Raw genomic sequence first — 20,543 nt, 5'->3', positions numbered from 1 at the left:
GGAGTACTTGTCTAATTTACTTGCACTTCACATCCAATGCTTGGAAATTCCTCAAGTCATCATCAAATGCATCAAACTCTTTGGCAATTGATAATCTTTTCATCTTACTTGTTGTAGCACTTGAGCATTGGAACTTTGAAAACATGATACATTTCACCAATTGTCATGTCCTTTCCTACCTCCTGTATGCTGATATTTGTCAAGCTGAGGGTAAAATCTGAAAGCTTACCTTGAGGTGACTTTCCGTTAGGGAAAAAGAGGCCCTTAGCTATTTCAAGAATATCATCCTTTTCAGCATTTCTGTCTACACGTATTTGCCTTGTTCCACCTCGAATTTGTATTGTAACTTTCCTTGAAATTGCAATAAATCCAAGCAAATTGGATCTTTTGCTTCCCTTTTGGTTCCCTATCAGTCGCTTACCACGGGTCACGTTAAACGCTGCGTGCTTTTTACGTGATCCGCCATGCGGGATACAAAACGTCACGGCCAAACTACCGAACCATCCCATTCTGAAAAACGAAACTCAGGTCAAGCGAGCCAAAAAAAAAGATACGCCCGCCGACCTGCAGCGACAAAAAACGCCCAACACCCCCCCCCCCCGCAGAAACATTAAAAAAACTACAAAAGGACGACCCGCACGCGAAACGAAGAACCCCTCCCCAGCACACCAGCGTCCAAAAAAGGCAGTCCCAGATAAACGGCGAAAATCGCCTTCAACATGAAGGCGAATGTCCGACTTCACCGCCTCTGGGACTGCCTGCCAACTGGCAACCTTCCCCCTGAAAACCACATCACATCTATTCCGCCAAACATGTTTTTTCACAATAGAGCAAACAAAAATAATGCGATGCAATACAGCAATCGAACAAACTGGAGGGTCTACCCCATATAATATAAAGCCCTGTCCTACCGACCATGAACGGTCTCCCGTTACACGGTCGGACCAGGTCTGGAACCACTCCCATAAGTTTAAAACAAAGCAACAGCCGGTCCTTGGGCACAGTCCATCACCCAATCGCCAATGATACCTTTTAAGGTTGGTCATCAAGGCACCGTGTGGAATTCTCCATGCAAGATCACGGAGCCTGCAACTACTCAGCCTCGAATGCACCGAACGCGCCATACTTCGGCAGAATGACGTCCCTGTACAAAAATTGCATTCAAGGCTCTATCCCGCAACGAACTGTGAACGAGGGCCGGCTGTCACAGGTCAACAGGGGGCAACTCAATCAGAGCGGAGCAAATGACACGCACCACCCTGTTTGGAGTACTACTATGCGGTTCTCTGTTGCTAAACAGCGCCGGGACCCATCGACGCAGGTGTAATCCGCCCCAAAAACGTACAAAATATGAACAAGGCAACCCTGGGTCAGTCACCGCTACAAACAATTGTTTAAATAACAAATATGTTAATTAACTTCCCAGTTTTTGGTACAATACCGCCCTCTTGACCAGCTCTGTACCACCCGACCAAATGAATGAAAACATCGCTCTCCAACCGCACCAGGACGCGACGCGTACCACAAGATTGGCGAAACAAAACGATTAATAACGGTGACTTTCCCCAAGATCGAAAGCCAGCGGGTGCCAAAAGTTTCGAGCCTGCTCTCAAATACCTCAGCCCTCTCGTTCCAGGTGACATCACAAGGTGCATTGTAGCCGAATCATATACCATTAATTTTGATCCAACCACGACGCACCGAATGGCGAGTCTGTTTCTCCACCTACCAAGACGAAGGCCCTTTGTCTTTTCCGGATTGCTTTTTACGTGCAAAGAAACGGACACGGACCAAAGGTCAACAAAACCAAAAACAATCCCAGTCTGTTTAACAACCACCAAAAACCCACAAACAGAAATCTCTCACTAACCCACAAATGTATAAAAATAGCGTTTAACGTTACGTGAAAAGGACACGGATCCAAAGGCTAACAGAACCAAAACAATAAAGCTCCACAAACCAGCCCCAAAAAGCCAACACCAAACCACAAACAGAAACCCCCAACCCATATTATGTAAGGACCACACAAAACCCCACACCCCACACATAACAACTAACTCCAAAATTCATCCGGGGTACGCCGTCCCGATAGCAGACGACAGGCTTGCGCATTACCTGCGAAATTTTCCCAATACGGGTCTTTTCAAGCCCCTAACAGTATTCTTAACTCCTCGTGAACCTTGATCGAGTGGACCTCCCTGTCAGGAACAGGAGGTCCACTAGCGACCATCGTGTCCGGTATAGCGGAAGCGGCTGCGGGTAGGGTGGAAGGGCCACTCGAGTCAATGAGATCAGTGGCCTGTTTTGTCTCATCAAACCAATCGGAGGACTCCTTAGCCACAACTAATAAGGCTGTAGTGCAGTCCTCCATTGGCGAGTCAGAATCTGGGCCACTCAATGTCTCTTGGGCCGGTTGACTCTGGGCCCGACTAGTATCCGGATTCAACTTCGCCCGGTAGCTCTCTAAAAGATTAATAAATCCTGCGAGAAGGCACGAAAGGAGCCCAGACTCGAAACAACACACGTGACGTCATCAGCATATTGAATGCATTTCACTTTGGCACCCCCTGGCACAACGAATGGGGCAAGTCTGGAGTCCCTTTCCAAAAGACGAGAGAGCGACTCGCTAAACAAAACATAAAGCAATGGAGACAGAGGGCACCCCTGGCGCACCCCCCTCTCTACGTCAAAAACCTCCGAACAAAACCCATTTACGATTACAGAACTGAAACTTTCCTGATACAAAACAGAAATCCATTTACGAAATGTTGGATGCATCTTTAACGTTCATTAAAAAACCGCGATCCACCATGTCAAAGGCCTTCTCTGCTGGTCAAGAGACACCAATGCAGTTTCAGTTCAGTTCTCGTGGAGTGCGGACGTGTTTTCGGCTGCTCTCCACTTTTCGTTCACCACACCTTTTTGTGTTTTTACGTTGGCCTTTCCTTAGTTTTGCAGTTTGTGTGTTTTGGGTTTGCTTCGTTTTGGTTTTTGTATAGGTGCGTGGCTTTGCCACACCCCTAGCTGTCATGGCGGCTCGCCGTGACAGCAAAATCGTATTGTTGAGTTTTTCGGGGGAGGCTAAGGTCGTCCCCGGACAAGTTTTTTCATTTTTGCGTTCTGTTGGTTTAAAAGTCCCTGGAGAGGTTGACGCGCTTCAGCGTAAACCTCTCCGGGGTATGAATTGTTTTGATGTTCGTTTTACCTCGGAGGCTGCCCGCGTCCGAGGCGTCCATGTGTTGGAGGGAGTCGAGGGACTGAAAGTCACACCGTATGACAGTTCGGTGTGGGTGACAGTCCTCCATCTCCCTCTGGACATGTCTGAACAGATTGTCGTGCGGACACTGGGGCGTTTTGGGAAAGTAACCGGCTACGAGGAGCCGGAATTCCTTGAATGTAAGGGTTTAAAGACCGGGACCAGACGAGTTAGATTACAACTCAAGTCCGATATCCCCTCTACCTTGTGGGCTAATGGGCACAGAGCCCACGTTGCATACCCGGGCCAGCCTCGCACTTGTTGGAGGTGTGGGCTGGAAGGGCATGAGGCCAGGTTGTGCCCGAACAAGCGGTGTAGCCGCTGTTTACAGGTTGGGCATACCCTGGCCGAGTGTAAAGGGGATATCATATGTAACTCGTGTGGGAAAACGGGCCATCTCGCTCGTTTATGCCCAGACCGCTCATACGCCGCGAGAGTGGCTACGGGCGTGGTTGAAGCGGTCCCGTCCCGGCCTTTCAAACCGTATCACCTGATGCTCCTCTCATCGCACCAGTGTCCGACACTAGCGCCCCGGTGGAGGTTTTCAACTCCCCTTCGTGTTCCACCTCGTCCCTGGAGGAAGTTGCCGTTCCGGCCGAGACTGCCAGCCTGCCCACTAAGGCGGAGCAGGACAAAACGGCGGAGATGGTATTAGCGGAGTGGCATGCGGAGCAGGATGCCGCTTGTACTGGTTCACCGGTAGCTACGCCCGCTATCGGTGACACTAGTCGGCCCTCGAGTCAACCGGCCCAAGAGACATTAAGTGGCTCAGATTCGGACTCGCCAATGGAGGACTGTGCTTCCGCCTTAGTAGTTGTGGCTAAGGAGTCCTCCGATTGGTTTGATGAGACAAAACACGCCACTGATCTCACTGACTCGAGCGGCCCTTCCACCCTGCCCGCAGTCGCTTCTACTATACCGGACACGATGGTCGCTAGTGGATCTCCTGTTCCTTGTGACGAGGAGCTAAAAGGTCTGCTAGGTCGTAGGAAAAGGGGAAACACCGCTAAGGGCCTGAAAAGAGCCGTATTGGGAAAACATCGCAGGTTATGACACCAGACACCTTATCCCTCGTCACCCTTAATGTAAATGGGATGAGGGGTACCCAAAAAAGGCGACGGATTTTACAGTTCTGCAAGTTGCTCCAAGTGGATGTGGTCCTTTTGCAAGAGACCCACATATCTTGTGAGAGTGATGTTCATCTTTGGTCCTTGGAGTGGGGAGGAGGCCTTTATGCCTCCTTTGGATCAGGGGCATCTTGCGGGACTGTCATTTTGGTGTCCCCAAAACTGTGTCATTGTGTGGGAAAAGTGGAGAAAGACCATGAAGGTCGGGTGGTGTGCATACACTTAAGGCTCACGCGGGGTGAGTTGGTGGTTTGCAATGTGTATGCCCCCAACCGGCCAGCATGTAGGAAAAATTTCTTCACGGTGTTGCCATCCTTTGTACCGGGTAAGGCAAATTGTATCGTTGGGGGGGACTTTAACTGTGTCCCTCACTCTGCGTTAGATAGACGTTCGAGGAAAGAGTCCCCCAATTGTACCACCGGCATGATTGAGCTAGGCTTGTTTGTCAAGCACCGAGATCTTGTGGATGTTTGGAGGTCCCAAAATCCCCAGGTGGTTACTTGTACGTGGCATAAACCAGATGGAACAGTTTCATCCAGACTCGACAGGTTTTATGCCCCGCGCCAGTTTCCTCGATCTCGGTGCTCGATTATTTCATGTCCTTTATCTGATCATCACGCTGTTGTTTTGCGCTTGCAGCTGCCGGAGTCCTTTCATGTGGAGAAGGGACTTTGGCGGCTGAACACGGAAATTGTTAAAGAGCAAAACTTCAAGGAGCAATTTGTCGAGAAGTACAGAGGATGGCAGTCCCTCAAGCCTGCTTTTCCCAATGCGTTAGTCTGGTGGGACGAGGTCAAGTCCCTCATCAAGCAGTTCGCAATCAGGTATTGTGTTGAGAGAGCTCACCAACGGAGATTCAAGTTCCATTCCTTGTGCAATAGAGCAAGGGATGGTTCATCGTCTGATCTGCATGCACTTGGAGTGTTTCTCGATGAGAAACTGCACGGAGCTCGAGTGCGTGCCAGAATCCAGTTTGTTGAGGCGGACGAGAAGCCCACTATCGTTTTTACCGGGACGACACCAAGTCTGTGGTTGACCGCAGAATAAGGGCAGTGTGTCATCCTGGTGGGGTCGTCGTGGAGAGCCCGCAGGCAGTCCTAGGGGGGTATTTGGGTCGTTCTTTTCGAACCTGTACTCCAGGGCTGCTGTTAGCGAGGATCTCCAGGAGGACTTGTTGTCTGGTATAGACAAGGCCCCCACTGAGAGTAAAAATGATAGCTTGGGCTCGAATCTCTCCGTTGGTGAGCTCTGGACAGCGGTAGCAGCGATGATGAAGGGAAAGTCCCCCGGTCCCGATGGCCTCCCGGCAGAGTTCTATAGGACCTTTTGGGAGGTCCTCGGTGGGGATTTGAGAGATGTGTTCGCTACCGCTTTTCAGTTGAATTACATGAGCCAAACACAGCGGGTTGGAAATATTGTTCTCCTCCCAAAGTCAGGAGACCCTTTGGACCCTACAAATAGGCGTCCAATAACGCTGTTAAATGTGGACTACAAAATCCTGGCCAAAGCATTAGGAAATCGCTTATCGGACGTGATGCCGGATATTGTAGGTCCTCTCCAGACTTGTGCTGTGCGAGGCAAGTGTATTCAACGTAACCTCTGGTTGATGAGAGACTTCATCGAGTTTGTTAAAGTTCGTGATTTGCCATGTGCACTGGTCTCACTGGACCAGGAAAAGGCCTTTGACATGGTAGATCACGACTTCCTGTTCAGAACCTTAAGAGTCCTTCGGATTGAACTCCGTATATATTCGTTGGGTCTCGTTACTATACAAGGACGTCACGAGCATTGTCACTGTTAACGGATTAACTTCTGGTCCCTTCCCGGTTCGAAGAGAAGTCCGTCAGGGTTGTCCCCTCTCCCCGTTGTTGTATGTTCTCTTCAGCGAAACGCTCAGTACCTCGCTGGACAGATGCTTTGGATTTCGACCCTTCAGCGTACCGGGTGGGGCTAGAGTTAAATGCGTGCAGTATGCCGATGACGTCACTTGTATTGTGTCGGACCTCGCCTCCTTCAAGCCTTTATCGAAGGTTTTGACCACCTTCCAAGAGGCTACTGGTGCCAGACTGAACAAGTCCAAGACCAAAGGGCTGCGATTGGGAGGTTGGCGCGGCCAATCCCTCCCGTTCGATGCTACTTGGTCAGATGTCATGATCAAGGTAAATGGCATCTGGCTAGGTTATGGTGCCCCGGAGGCCATTACTTGGGCCGAGAAGGCTGATCAGGTGGAGGCAAGGCTCGACACATTCAGTCACAGGTGGCTCTCCCTCCCTGGAAAGGTTACAGTTGTAAATAGGTTTATTGTTCCTCTCCTTTGGTATCCTGGTACGGTGATCGCCGCACCGGATCATGCCTTGGTGCGACTGGAGAGGATGATTTTTCATTTCATTTGGGGAAAGCGCAAACCAAACCTTGTGAAAAGGACCGTTCTGTATAAGACCCCCCTTGAGCGGTGGGCTTGGTTTGGTCCACCTACCATCTAAACTGCGCTTTCTCCTCTTGAAAGGTGTTTTTGTTGCTTTTGAAAATCCTTCGTTTCCCTTTGCTTTTTTTGTTAGGTACTGGGGTGGGTTTCTTTTTCGACACCACTGGCCCGGATCCTTTTCCAATAACCGGCCAAAGGCGACACGTCCTTCTGGGGTCTATACTCAGATTGGTGACTCTCTTCGTAGAATCAAAGAAGAGGGTGGGCCACATGTTCTGCTGAACGTGGCCCCCTCTGTGTTATACCCACCATTGTTTCGTTCAATGCTCGCGCCTGTGTGCCCGTCGGCTTGCCGGACCGCCATCTCTCCAGATGTGTGGCGGTCTGTGTGTTGCAAGTCACTAGATAGCCGTCTCAGGGACTTGGCGTGGAGGATTGCACATGGGGTCCTCATCACTAACCATTTTCGCCTAGTCAGGTGGCGATTAGGTGATGGGATTTGTCCCCGTGTGGGCTGTAAAGCCATCGAGACTATGCAACACCTTTTGCTGGAGTGTCCCTTTGTCCGGTTGGTGTGGGATTGGTTTCACGCCTTCGTTATTGGTGTTATTGGTTGCACACAGTGGGCCATTAGTAGTGATTTTGTTTTGTATGGTTTGTTGCCCCCTGTGTGCCCAACCTGGGTTAGGGATCTGCTGTTGTTGTTTGCCGCTGTCATCAGGAGACACATCTGGAACAGCAGATGCCGCCTAGTTTTCGACGGGGACGTCTGGAGGGCAGAGGATGTTGTCCCCCTCGTGCAGAGTGACATCAGGTTGCGCATGGAGGCGGACCATGTACGGCTTCCCGACACTGCCTTTCGTAGACGCTGGCGCAAGCCCGTCGTCTACTATCGGGACGGCGTTCCCCGGATGAAATTTGGAGTGAGTTAGTTGGTAGGTGTGGGGGCTGTGTGGTCGTTACATATTATAGGTTGGTTTAATTTTTCTCTTTGTGGTTTGGGGTTGGCTTTTTGGGGCCTGTTTGTAGTGTTTTATTTGTTTTGCTTCTGTTGGCCTTTGGGTCCGTGCCCTTTTCGCGTCACGTTAAACGCTGCGTTAGTGACAGATTGATGGGTTTCAGTTGTTGCTTTACAGACTGGGTTTGTTTTTGGTTTTGTTGACCTTTGGTCCGTGTCCGTTTCTTAGCACGTAAAAAGCCGACACCAATGCACACCGACTTTGTTATTGAGCGTGATCTGCCAAGTCGCGCATCACCCACAAGTTCTGCTGGATGCAATGACGCTTCACTGCACAAGATGTGGCATAGCCAGCAACTTGCAGTCCACATTTAACAAGGTGATCGGACGCTTGTGATGAGGATCCAAGGGTCCCAGACTTGGGCAGCAAAGTAATCATGCCCAGACGTTGACTTTGGTTTAACAGTCAGTTTTCGAAGGCGTCCTCGAAGGCGGCTCTGATGTCGGGTCCTATTATTGCCCAGAAGGCCCGGTAGAACTCCCTCGGAAGCCCGTCCGAACCCGGGGACTTGCCATTCTTCATCTTCGAAAGCGCCCTCCAAAGCTCAACAGTGGTTATTCCGGCCCCTAAAATATCATTGACATCGTGGGGAACAGTTTTAACATTCCCCTCAACATATCGGCCTGTGCCGACAAGTCGGCATTGCCACGCGTAAACAAGCTCGAATTATAATCTTTATATACGCGGACAATGCCGTGAGGGTCACTAACCACGGTCCCATCAGTAGCGCGCACAGACGGGACGCGTCTGTCACCCGCCGATGAGCTTACGGACTGGTAAAACCTCAGTGAAGGGCGCTCCTTGGCTTCGACACGGGCCCTGACGCGGGCACCGTGGTACTTTTCATCTAGTTAAGTCTGCAAAACGATGACAGCCGAAGGGCCGCCAAACCTCACCTCCGCGCACAGCTTCGAAAATTTTTCTCTTCGACACCGTGCGCGGCGGGTCACGCAATACTGAATTGCGTAGCGTTTGATGCGCAACTTGACATCCCACCACTGGGATGTAGAGGCAAAGGCCGGTTTCAATCTTTGCCATCCTTTGTACCTGGTCTCGAAACCTTGGCGGAACTGCCTCGCCAAGAATCCGACAGTTAAGCTTCCATAGGCCCCGCCCGATCGGGAAAATGGAAGGCAAAGCAAAACGTGCTACTACAGTGTCATGGTCAGAGAGCGGACAGCTGAGCGTCTCGCAACCCGAAAATTTAAAACTCACGGGCGCATACACCCGATCTATCCTGGAGGCATCTTCTCCGTTAGACCACACGGGTGCGCATATGCCTCCACACATCGGCCAAAAGATGTGCCGAACTGAATCTGTCCAGCTCTGTGATCCCAGCGTCAGGACTAGCAGACACAGAAGTCCCGAGTATGTCAAGACTCGAGTCTGGGACCAGTTAAAGTCTCCGACCTAGACACATGGTGCACTACCAGGAAGAAAGGAATGCAGCGTGTTAAAAAAATCTCGTCTAGCAGAAGGCCGATTGGGAGCATACACATTGCAAAGGGAGATGTTACCCTGTGGATACTTGAATAGAATGCAAACCAATCGGCCCTCGTGATCCGTCTCCACCCTAGTGGCACAACCCGCCTGACGAGGTGACAGAAGGATGACAGTGCCACAGGATGAAGACGAACCAAACGAAGCATGCAGCTCACCACCCCACTCATAAGCCCATAGAGGGACATCTTCTTCGAAAATATGTGTTTCTTGCAGGCAAACGCAGTCGACCTCCATTGATTTACAATACTGGAAAATGTGACTGCGCTTGCGATGATCCCTCATGCCATTGACGTTAAAAGTGGCAACTGAAAGTGTATGGGCCATGAGAGGGCAATGGGGCAAAACTACGAAGAAGACGATTCCGTAAGCTTCAAGCGCGCCCTAGACGACATGTCGTCCGAGTCGTCACTTGAAACCGACCTTTTAAGAGAGGGTTCCCCCAACTCGTCGTACCAGCTCGTCCCAGTGGCACGTTTCGGCTCGCTGATGAACGATTCACCGGAGTCGCTGTCAGACAGAGCTTCCGGAGAATCGATGACCACCGTGTCTCCGTCAGACAAAGCCTCCGGATCTGGCGATACCGGCGGCGGACTGGGGACGGAACTGGACCAGTTGATGGGGAAGCTGGTGGAGACTTTCTCGGTGCGGGCACGGGGTTGGGGTCTGCAACGACGGGGGAGGGTGAACCAGGTGCACGGGAGGGTAAAATCCCACCATATTCCCCCTACTCTCGTGAAGCAGTAGGTGCGTCGGAACTCGACTTACCCCCACTCTTAGTCCTAGAGACATAAGAGGAGGGACAAGCTCGAAAGACATGTCCCTCCCACATAGTGAGCACACAACCTCGTTTGGGCAAGCGGTGTTATCATGCCCAAGACGAAGGCAGCGCCCACATTTCTTGTTTGGGCAGCCCTTGGCTTCGTACCCGGTCTCCCCACACCTGAAGCAGGTACGGGGCTGTCCGGGATACCGCACGTGGGCTTTATGCCCTGCTATAAACAGGAAGGAGGGAATGTCCTGTTTCAGGTCGATCCGAACCTGTCGGTGCCCGTTCAACACCCCAGGGGCCTGTGCATAGGAGCACATTTTGGCAGCCTTGACAGCCCCAAACCGACCCAAAACCGTTACGACAAGTTCCTGCCGCACCTCTAGTCCTAAGTGGATGATAGATACCCATACGGATCGCTCGTATGGAGTAACTGTCATCCCCTCGACGTTACTCAGCAACGTGACACCCTTCTGACGGGCCACGTCACTGGTAAAACGTAAGTATTACGACCCTGGAGAGCTTGCAAAGCATCAACCTCTCCAGGCACAACAACACCCTTGCTCTTCAAAATACTGCAAACTTGCACCAGTGGAACCGCTTGTTCACCGGTGAAGGACAACTCAACAATCCGAGAATGACGGCGCGATGCCACGATACCGAAGGTGGCTAGGCCACAGGGGAGTAACAAACAAACAAACTAGAGACAGGAGAGAAACTACAAACGATATACGAACTGAGGAAAACACACGAACACAAGCTATCACACCCGCCTGGCGGGAAGTATAGCACAGCACAGTACAATAACAGTTGTAATAGATGAAGAGCGAGAGCGAAAAACACGTCCGCACTCCACGAAAGCCAACTTGTAGCCCCCCCCCCCCCTGAGAGTGAAATTGATAGCTTGACCTCGAATCCCTCCGTTGGTGAGCTCTGGACAGCGGTAGCAGCGATGAAGAAGGGAAAGTCCCGATGGCCTCCCTGCAGAGTTGTATAGGACCTTCTGGGACGTCCTCGGTGGGGACTTGAGAGATGTGTTCGCTAGTGCTTTCCAGTTGAATTACATGAGCCAAACACAGCGGGTTGGAAATATTGTTCTCCTCCCAAAGTCGGGAGATCCTTTGGACCCTAGAAATAGGCGTCCAATAACGCTGTTAAATGTGGAGTACAAAATCCTGGCCAAAGCATTAGGAAATCGCTTATCGGACGTGGTGCCGGATATTGTAGGTCCTCTCCAGACTTGTGCTGTGCGAGGCAAGTGTATTCAACATAACCTCATGTTGATGAGAGACTTCATCGAGTTTGTTGAAGTTCGTGATTTTCCATGGGCATTGGTCTCATTGGACCAGGAAAGGGCCTTTCACATGGTACATCACGACTTCCTGTTCAGAACCTTACAGTCCTTCGGATTGAACTCCGTGTATATTCGTTGGGTCTCGTTACTATACAAGGATGTCACGAGCATTGTCACTGTTAACGGATTAACTTCTGGTCCCTTCCCGGTTCGAAGGGGAGTCCGTCAGGGTTGTCCCCTCTCCCCGTTGTTGTATGTTCTCTTAATCGAAACTCACAGTATCTCGCTGGACAGATGCTTGGGATTTCGACCCTTCAACGACCGGGTGGGGCTAGAGTTAAATGCGTGCAGTATGCCGATGACGTCACTTGTATTGTGTCGGACCTCGCCTCCTTTAAGCCTTTATCGAAGGTTTTGACCACCTTCCAAGAGGCTACTGGTGCCATACTCAACAAGTCCAAGACCAAAGGGCTACTTGGTCAGATGTCATGATCAAGGTAAATGGCATTTGGCTAGGTTATGGTGCCCCGGAGGCCACCACTTGGGCCGAGAAGGCTGATCAGGTGGAGGAAAGGCTCGACACATTCAGTCACAGGTGGCTCTCCCTCCCTGGGAAGGTTACAGTTGTTAATAGGTTTATTGTTCCTCTCCTTTGATATCCTGGTACGGTGATCGCCGCACCGGATCATGCCTTGGTGCGACTGGAGAGGATCATTTTTTATTTCATTTGGGGAAAGCGCAAACCAAACCTTGTGAAAAGGACCGTTCTGTATAAGACCCCCCTTAAGCGGTGGGCTTGGTTTGGTCCACTTACCATCTAAACTGCGCTTTCTCCTCTTAAAAGGTGTTTTTGTTGCTTTTGAAAATCCTTCGTTTCCGTTTGCTTTTTTTTTGTTAGGTACTAGGTTTCAGTTTCGCCACCACTGGCCCGGATCCTTTTCCAATAACCGGCCAAAGGCGACACGCCCTTCTGGGGTCTATTCTCAGATTGGTGACTCTCTTCGTAGAATCAAAGAGGAGGTGTTATACCCACCATTGTTTCGTTCAATGCTCGCGCCTGTGTGCCCGTCGGCTTGCCGGACCGCCATCTCTCCAAATGTGTGGCGGTCTGTGTGTTGTAAGTCACTAGATAGCCGTCTCCGGGACTTGGCGTGGAGGATTGCACATGGGGTCCTCATCACTAACCATTTTCGCCTAGTCAGGTGGCGATTAGGTGATGGGATTTGTCCCCGTGTGGGCTGTAAAGCCATCGAGACTATGCAACACCTTTTGCTGGAGTGTCCCTTTGTCCGGTTGGTGTGGGATTGGTTTCACGCCTTCGTTATTGGTGTTATTGGTTGCACACAGTGGGCCATTAGTAGTGATTTCGTTTTGTATGGTTTGTTGCCCCCTGTGTGCCCAACCTGGGTTAGGGATCTGCTGTTGTTGTTTGCCGCTGTCATCAGGAGACACATCTGGAACAGCAGATGCCGTCTAGTTTTCGATGGGGACGTCTGGAGGGCAGAGGATGGTGTCCCCTTCTTGCAAAATGACATTAGGTTGCGCATGGAGGCGGACCATACACGGCTTCCCGACACTGCCTTTCGTAGACGCTGGTGCAAGCCTGTCGTCTACTATCCAGACGGCGTTCGCCGGATGAAATTTGGAGTCAGTTAGTTGGTAGGTGTGGTGGTTGTGTGGTCGTTACATAATATAGGTTGGTTTTATTTTTTCTCTTTGTGGTTTTGGGTTGGCTTTTTGGGGCCGGTTTCAAGTGTTTTATTTGTTTTACTTCTGTTAGCCGTTGGGTCCATGTCCTTTTCGCGTCTCGTTAAACGCTGTGTTAGTGACAGATTGATGGGTTTTCAGTTGTTTTACAGACTGGGATTGTTTTTGGTTTGGTTGACCTTTGGTCCGGTGTCCGTTTTTCTTAGCACGTAAAAAGCACTTTTGCCTTTGGCAAGGAATGAAAATTTGGGCACATGAAATGTTTCCATGCTTTAAGCCTTATGAGAGCTGCCCTTTGTGTTCAATTTATTTCTCAATTTTATACTTGCCTAAAACATGATCCATGTATAACAAATTAAGAAGAAAATGCATAAAATAAATATTTATTACTACACACCTTCGCATTTACAAGCTTCTTGACACAATCCTCGTCGATACACCTGTTCAACATAAATGCTCGCAGTCTCTCCATGATTTAAAGCTGCTGTTGAAAAAAATGAAACTTACATATGACATACACATGGAAAGATGGGTTGGGATCTGTGGAAAGTACAAACAGTCACCTAACTGAACTTACATATCATATTGCTTGTCCCATTGAAAAAGTATTACATCAGTGTGCAACTAAACAATATTTCAGTTACAAAGTCTTGGAAGTCATTTCTCTGGTATTAGCAGCAGAATGGTACCACAGCCACTGGGCCTACAATAATAACCTGGGAGATAATTCATGTCTTCAATCAAGTGACCACGTGAGTATAGTACCAACAGCTGAACTTTACAAATTTGTGATGAAACAGTATGAAATTCCATGACAAGTTATCGAATCCCATGGGAAATGACCACTTCCCTATAAGCAAGTAACAATTCCCATTGGGAATTATCCCTTCCCCATCAGAATGTATCAAATCCCATTGGGATTTGTTAACTCCCCATAGGGAAATGTTACTTCCTTATGCGAATCATTGGAAAATGGTGTATATCCTATGGTAATTCAAAAATTTCCACGGGAATGGTTCATGCGTAACTCCATGGTCCTTGGTGGAAGATGACCTTTCAGACGGCTAACATCACTGTCCTAGCAAATTGTTAGATTGCGAGAAGTGAGATTTAGCCTTCTTAGCTAAACTTATGCTACAGCTAGCCCTTACTTTTAGACCTAAGCATGTAAGGCACTATGGGCCTAGCCTAACACAGTTGCAGTGTAGCTCACTTCTACTGTAGCATAACTGCAGTAAAAATTTGGAACAACAATCGATACTACATCGACTTAAGTCATTATAAAACCTCGTTGCCATATAGGAGTTTGGAACGATGTTCACCATAGTCAGCCGCTATCTAAGCATCGCTTCTCGACCTTTTGGCTAAGATCATGTGTAGTATCTGTTCCCTTTCGAGGGGAATGGTCATGCACACCCGACGATGATCACACAGTCACAGTTCCGACGCAAGGGGACTGGGGCTGAGAGCGGATCAGTCGTTTGGTTTTCGTGCCCAGGTTCTTTCTTGGGCGACTTTTTCTTAAAAAGTATCTAAGCATCGAAGGGTCAAACAGCAAAGAGGCCCTATAGGTACCTTTCATTGACGCTGTATGAGATGTGAATTATCTTTGGTACAGTACAGTAGGCGGATAGCAATCTGGTCAGAGTGCACGTGCAAGAAGTTCTCAGCACTCAATCTTTGGGGGTTAGTAGAAGCATGCTTATGGCAGCCAAACTTCTCAAAATTCAGGAAAATCAGGATTCTCGCTCGATAAACACAATATATCGACCGATTATAGCAGGCTGATTACTGGTTAAGCAATTTGCTTTTACCACATTACGAATTATTAATTTGTAATTATCAATTCTTATTTAGTAAAAACGAATTCATTCGTAATAACGAATTATTATTTCGTTATTACGAATTAATAATTAATAATATTAATCTCTTTTTGGCACTAATGAGCTTTTCGTAATATTTGTTATTATTAATATTTGTCTCATCGAAAAATATATATTCCCACATCCCCAGTGCACCCAGTGCATGTTCCTTCTGGCAGTGAACCACCTTACATGCACGTGCGGTTTTGATTGGGTTTTGGTTTTGTAGTCGTTTATGGTGGGCGGGGGGGGGGGGCTTAGTGTTGTAGTTCACTGGCTCTTAATGTGCAGCGAGTCTTAGAAGTCTTAAATGTTAGGTTTGTAGACACCCATTTTAATGCATCTGTTAACTACTTATTTTGTAATATTTTTTAATATGTACCTTGGGTAGTGCCGTTTGGCCGTGACGTGTTGGATCCCGCATGGAGGGTCACGTAAAAAGCACCTTGCATCATTGCGTTGTTCCCTGATGCTGTTTCTTAGACTTGAACGGGTCTGAATGAGATTCACTTGGTATTCACGGAATTAAACGACAGGCGATATTAAGGCACAGTTGTCGACTGCATATGAATAGACCAAGCACCATCGACAGGAGCATTCAGACCATGAGCTTCTTCCGTGAATTCGTGGATTTCCCATCTACCTAACACATTTGGAATATTTTAGCAATGCGCCCTAGCTCCGTAGGCACCGTCCACTAACTCCTCCGAATCTATCCCAGGGCAGAAGCGGGCAACTTGCCCCGCGTTCGGGTAGGGAATGCGGGTGGCACCTAAGGGGGAGCCGAGGGCAGCGAAGAAGCGCGCGAGCTCCGCTGATCATCAGAGAAGCCCCCACCCAGAGAAGGAGGTAGGGTGCAAGTCATGTCCTGTGCGACGGTAATCTTACACTGGAGTGCGCTCGAACCGGTGCATGTTAGAGGTATCGGTTTGAAAAGAAGCCATGTTTGGGGTATGAATACTCAGGGGTATGAGATCCCAGGAGCTCGCGGTAAGGGCGACGTCCTCAGTCGTGTGGTGCTCAGCGGTCTAGTTGACGTTCGTGTCGTCGGGTAGGTCCCGAGTGGTGGGAGGAGGGAGAGCCAGGTATGTATCGTCGCTCGTAAATCCCCAAACCAGTGAGTTTTGGGATTTAATTCGCTCCTCTCTTACCTGTCTCACACAAAAGACAGGTAAGATTGCATAAAGTGGCACTATTATGATGGTGGGAGGCCCAACGGGCGGGACCTGCCCAAAGGGAACCCCCAACACCGCAAGTCCGAAGCGAGGGTGTCGGTCAGGTATGTTGCGACGAAAGCTGATGGTGATTTCCATGCCGCCGCCTTCAGGAGCTCCTCCAGGGGTACCCCCGCGAATAGTGCTTTTTACGTGACCCGCCATGCGGGATACAAAACGTCACGGCCAAACGGCACTACCGAACCATCCCATTCTGACAAACGAAACTCACGCCACAGGGGGTGAGAGAACTATTTTTGGCTCGCTAGACCTCTCTCACCCCCTGTGGCGTGAGGCCGGATGAGCTGGACCAGCCACCGGGAGATCGATCCTTAGACGCCGTTGTGTGGGTAAGATGAACAGTTTTTGCGAAGTTCGTAGATCTTTGGTTCTGTATAAGTACCAGCGGAGTGCCCTGACCGACGAAAATACGATACTTTTGGGAGGAAAATGTCGCCTGGCACAAACTCCTAAGAGTTCGGTTCTTCGGGGGAAAGAGAGGGGTCGGGGATGAGTCGTACCCCATTGACGTCAAACCGTATGTGTCCCTCCGCCACGAATAACGCGTGGAGGCAGCTTTTCCGTCTGGCCGATGCGGCTGCCATCAGGAACATGGTCTCTTGTGTGACGTGGCGTAGGGAGGCTGATGCCATCGGTTCAGATCATTCCGCCATCTCCCTGAGAACACCATTTATACTCCAAGTGTGGGGGAGTTTGAGTGTTGTCGATCTCCTGTTGGCCATGCCACGGAGGACTGCCGAGATGACCTCGTTTCACCCCATGGTGGAGCCGTCTGCGAAGCCTGCACCAGTGTAAGAGGTCCCAAGTCGCTTGACAAAGTCGGGTCGATCTGGTGCCCCCCCCCCCCCCTGTATGTTGATGTAGGAGACTGCGGTGGTATTGTCCGCGAATGCCGTCACTATGTGGCCTCGCAATTGCTTCTGAAAAGACAAATTAGTTTAAAGTGGGCTGATGAAGCCAATCCTTCAGAGAGTGTCCCCACAGGACAGGATGCATCAAATGTGTAGAGAGCACACTGGCAGTAAAGAAGTTGACTGCTGAGGTAAAGGTAAGTGTTACGTTGGAATACGAGAGGTCTCCATAATTAATTTTTAACGAGACACAAGCCTGGGTGCGTTTCCGTAAGGAACACAGACAAATTGACGAGTCTAGAGAATTTGAATGAGAACGTAAACTATATTGAACAATGGAGTTTGAACCAACAACAACAAGTGGTAATTACAAATATATAGAAAATTACTGACAAACTTAACAAGGTAGGATACTCTTTAAAACACGCTGGTCTCTTCCAACGGCGATATCCCTCAGCGGCCACGACCTTGATGACGATTCTCGGTCCGTTGTACCGCGTAATTCACTGGTCCTCGACGAAGATTCTCGCGATCCCAGAAACAGCAGTCACCTTCTTTCCGGCGATGCTCCAAAAATAGAAGACGGACTTCCAGCCACAATCGAGTAAAGCACAAGTCGAACTTCTCGCCGACTAAATATTACCAGAGTCAGTCCAAAGTCAGCTTTATAGCCACCAACTCCTGGCGTAACGAACTTACTCAATGGAGACAGAAATTCTTCACTGTAGTTTCACAGCAAAGTCCCCTTCAAACTTCTGAATGGAAGTGTAGAATCAATCTTGGTATCGATATCTCAATACCTCAGAAACTACTGGCAGTTGAGCACGGACGATATATAGTAGAATGGTATAATATGTGTCGTCGCTTGTATTCGTTCAGAAAGTGAGAAACTATCCGATCTGGGGCGGGTTTTTATACGATTCGCCATGTCAAGAATCATGTAGATCTTTCTCGATACACCTGAGTAACAACTCGACCCAGTGTCTCCGTTCGCGGAAGTCCTTTGCATATCTCGCGAACATTCCAGAGAATCCACGAAGATGCGTGGACAGCGTACAACGCGATTTCACGTAAACCGACGGGAACCCGAGACCAGCGTGTCATCATAAGGAATATACCAGAACAATCGTGTATTGCTCATTACATGAATAACATTCTGATATGGTAACCGACCTGATTTCTCAAATATTGATTTGTCACGTAGGCCATTTCAAATACTTTCTATATTATAACATTAGGTTCCTCACTAGCAGTGACTAGCGTTAGGCTACAATGGGCCCTCGTAACAGCAAGAAAGAAAAGAATAACTGGGAAAGTATTGTTCAAAATACGTTACACTAAACTGATCTTGTGTTTCTATGCATTTGAGCTAGAAACCGTCAAAGATACGTATGTCTCTTTCAGACCAAGGAGCCTCTCGTGCACAGGCTTAATGACAGACAGATTGAGATTTTGAGAGTTACTGACAAATTTTGTCAAGCCCCAGAAAATGGGTAACTGTTCTGTGAATGAAATGCTGTCTCTTGACATTTCAAAGGACGAAAATGTGTTGAAACCAGGGCAGATTATGTTTGGCCCCCAAGTCCAAGGTCTTGTCTCAACACTGAAGGGTAATCATGTTGTAAAACAGTGTTTCAAAAGTGCCTAGTCAGCCAATGTGGACACAGCAGAAGAAAGTGCCACTCTCTAAAGCAGTCTTCAGAGATTTCTCTTCCCTGAATCCACTTGCCAGAGGTCATTCCGTCACGTTAGCTGGAATGAGAAATCTACCAGACCACCTTTCATCGGTTCTAACAGAATGGGGTAGCTACCTGTGGAAAGGAGGTCCATGGGTAACAGACAGACTCTTTCAGGGATGTAAGTGCAGCCCGAAAAAAACCGAAAACCATTCGGAGACCTCGGGTGAATGCCGTCCTAACACATCCTACTCCTAGCTCTGACTACTTACACACTATCGTTATGTTAGGCTAGCTCAAAAGTATTAGCGCTAACCCATCCTACTCCTAGTTCTGACTAGCTCAAAAAAACAGTCACATTCGAATGCAATCACGAATATCGACTATCATATGTGCATATCCCATAGATTTCCGCCGCTGACAAATATCACAAGCGTTAATTCCGAAACTTATGTCGAGCACCAGCATTTACGAAGATATTAATTAGCAGTCCAATCAACGTGAATTAGGCAAGGTATTATAACGACAGAAATGAGCTAAGGCGATTTGAAGTTCGCACGTATGCAACGATGTTCACATGGCACAATGTTGTAACAGTGCAATGCGATATGTAACAGGTATTCGTATTTTGGTTGATCGATGAGTGAAAATTGAAGTTAGCTTGCTTCAACGAGCCAGGCATTTTGGCCGCGTTTTGTCTTTGATATTCGTACAATTTTGTGGAACTTTATTGGAATTTGAAGAAAAAAAAACGGATTTCCCTACAAATACGGAAGACTTACATCCCTGCCCTTTTGATACCTGCTAAACTTGATGACAGTTGCAAGGAACATAGAATTGACAATTGGTGGTGCCAGGTGGATGGTAGTTGAAAATATCCCAATCTGTGCAAGCTTGCAAAAGCTGCAATATCTTGCTTTCATGGTGCTGAGGTTGAAAGCTCTTTTATCGTTGATAGTAAGTCTGGAAACCTGCGAATATAAACGTACAGTGCTATACAGACGGTCCGGTACTCTGTTAATTTTGAAGACTCAAAAATTAGGACTGGAATTGGTTCCGAATGAAATTGAGCCTGCAATAGACTAAATGCAATACCCAATAACATTGTAATTTGTCACGTGCTTATTTTAATTTCAGTTCATGCGAAGACTTACCAGTTTAACCAGTCCGGTCTGTCCAAATGAATGACGTGTTCCCAATCTTAATATGCCCGCGTCCGTTCAATGGAATCGCCATTTTAGCTGAACTTATCTTTAATAACGAGAATTTAAGCTTCGTCTTATGTATAAAAAGTAGCTTTTTTAAGATTTCCACGAGGATATAAGAACGGCAGAGACATTGAGAACGTCTTTGGCAAGTTAAGGATTTGCAGAAGAAGTAATATGATTGCTTCTTCAAGCAAAAGCATTTTGCCTTTTGCCGAGAAGCAAAAAGCTTCTCGGCCTTTTGGCTAAAATCGTGTGTCTGTTCCCTTTCGAGGGGAATGGAGATGCACACCCGACGATGATCACACAGTCACAGTCCCGATGCAAGGGGACTGGGCTGAGAGCGGATCAGTCGTTTGGTAGTTTCGTTTCGTGGCCAGGTTCTTTCTTGGCCGACTTTTGCTTAAAAAAATAAAATAAACGAAAACAAAATATCATTGCTCCAAGGTAATATTAAAAAAGCTGTTTTCAATCGATTCATACTGTCATACCGTTAACATTTACAAATACTAGTACAGTAGTAGTACAGTAGGCTATAGCCTAGTATATGTAATACTATGGCTCAGCATTGGGCCTAGGCTACACTGTACTGTCAGACTGTCGTACATGTACGTCTA

This window comes from Apostichopus japonicus, chromosome 17, assembly GCF_037975245.1.
Source record: "Apostichopus japonicus isolate 1M-3 chromosome 17, ASM3797524v1, whole genome shotgun sequence".
Classification (NCBI taxonomy): domain Eukaryota; kingdom Metazoa; phylum Echinodermata; class Holothuroidea; order Aspidochirotida; family Stichopodidae; genus Apostichopus; species Apostichopus japonicus.
The sequence above is the reverse complement of the archived record's forward strand: the minus strand, read 5'-3'. Positions refer to the sequence as shown.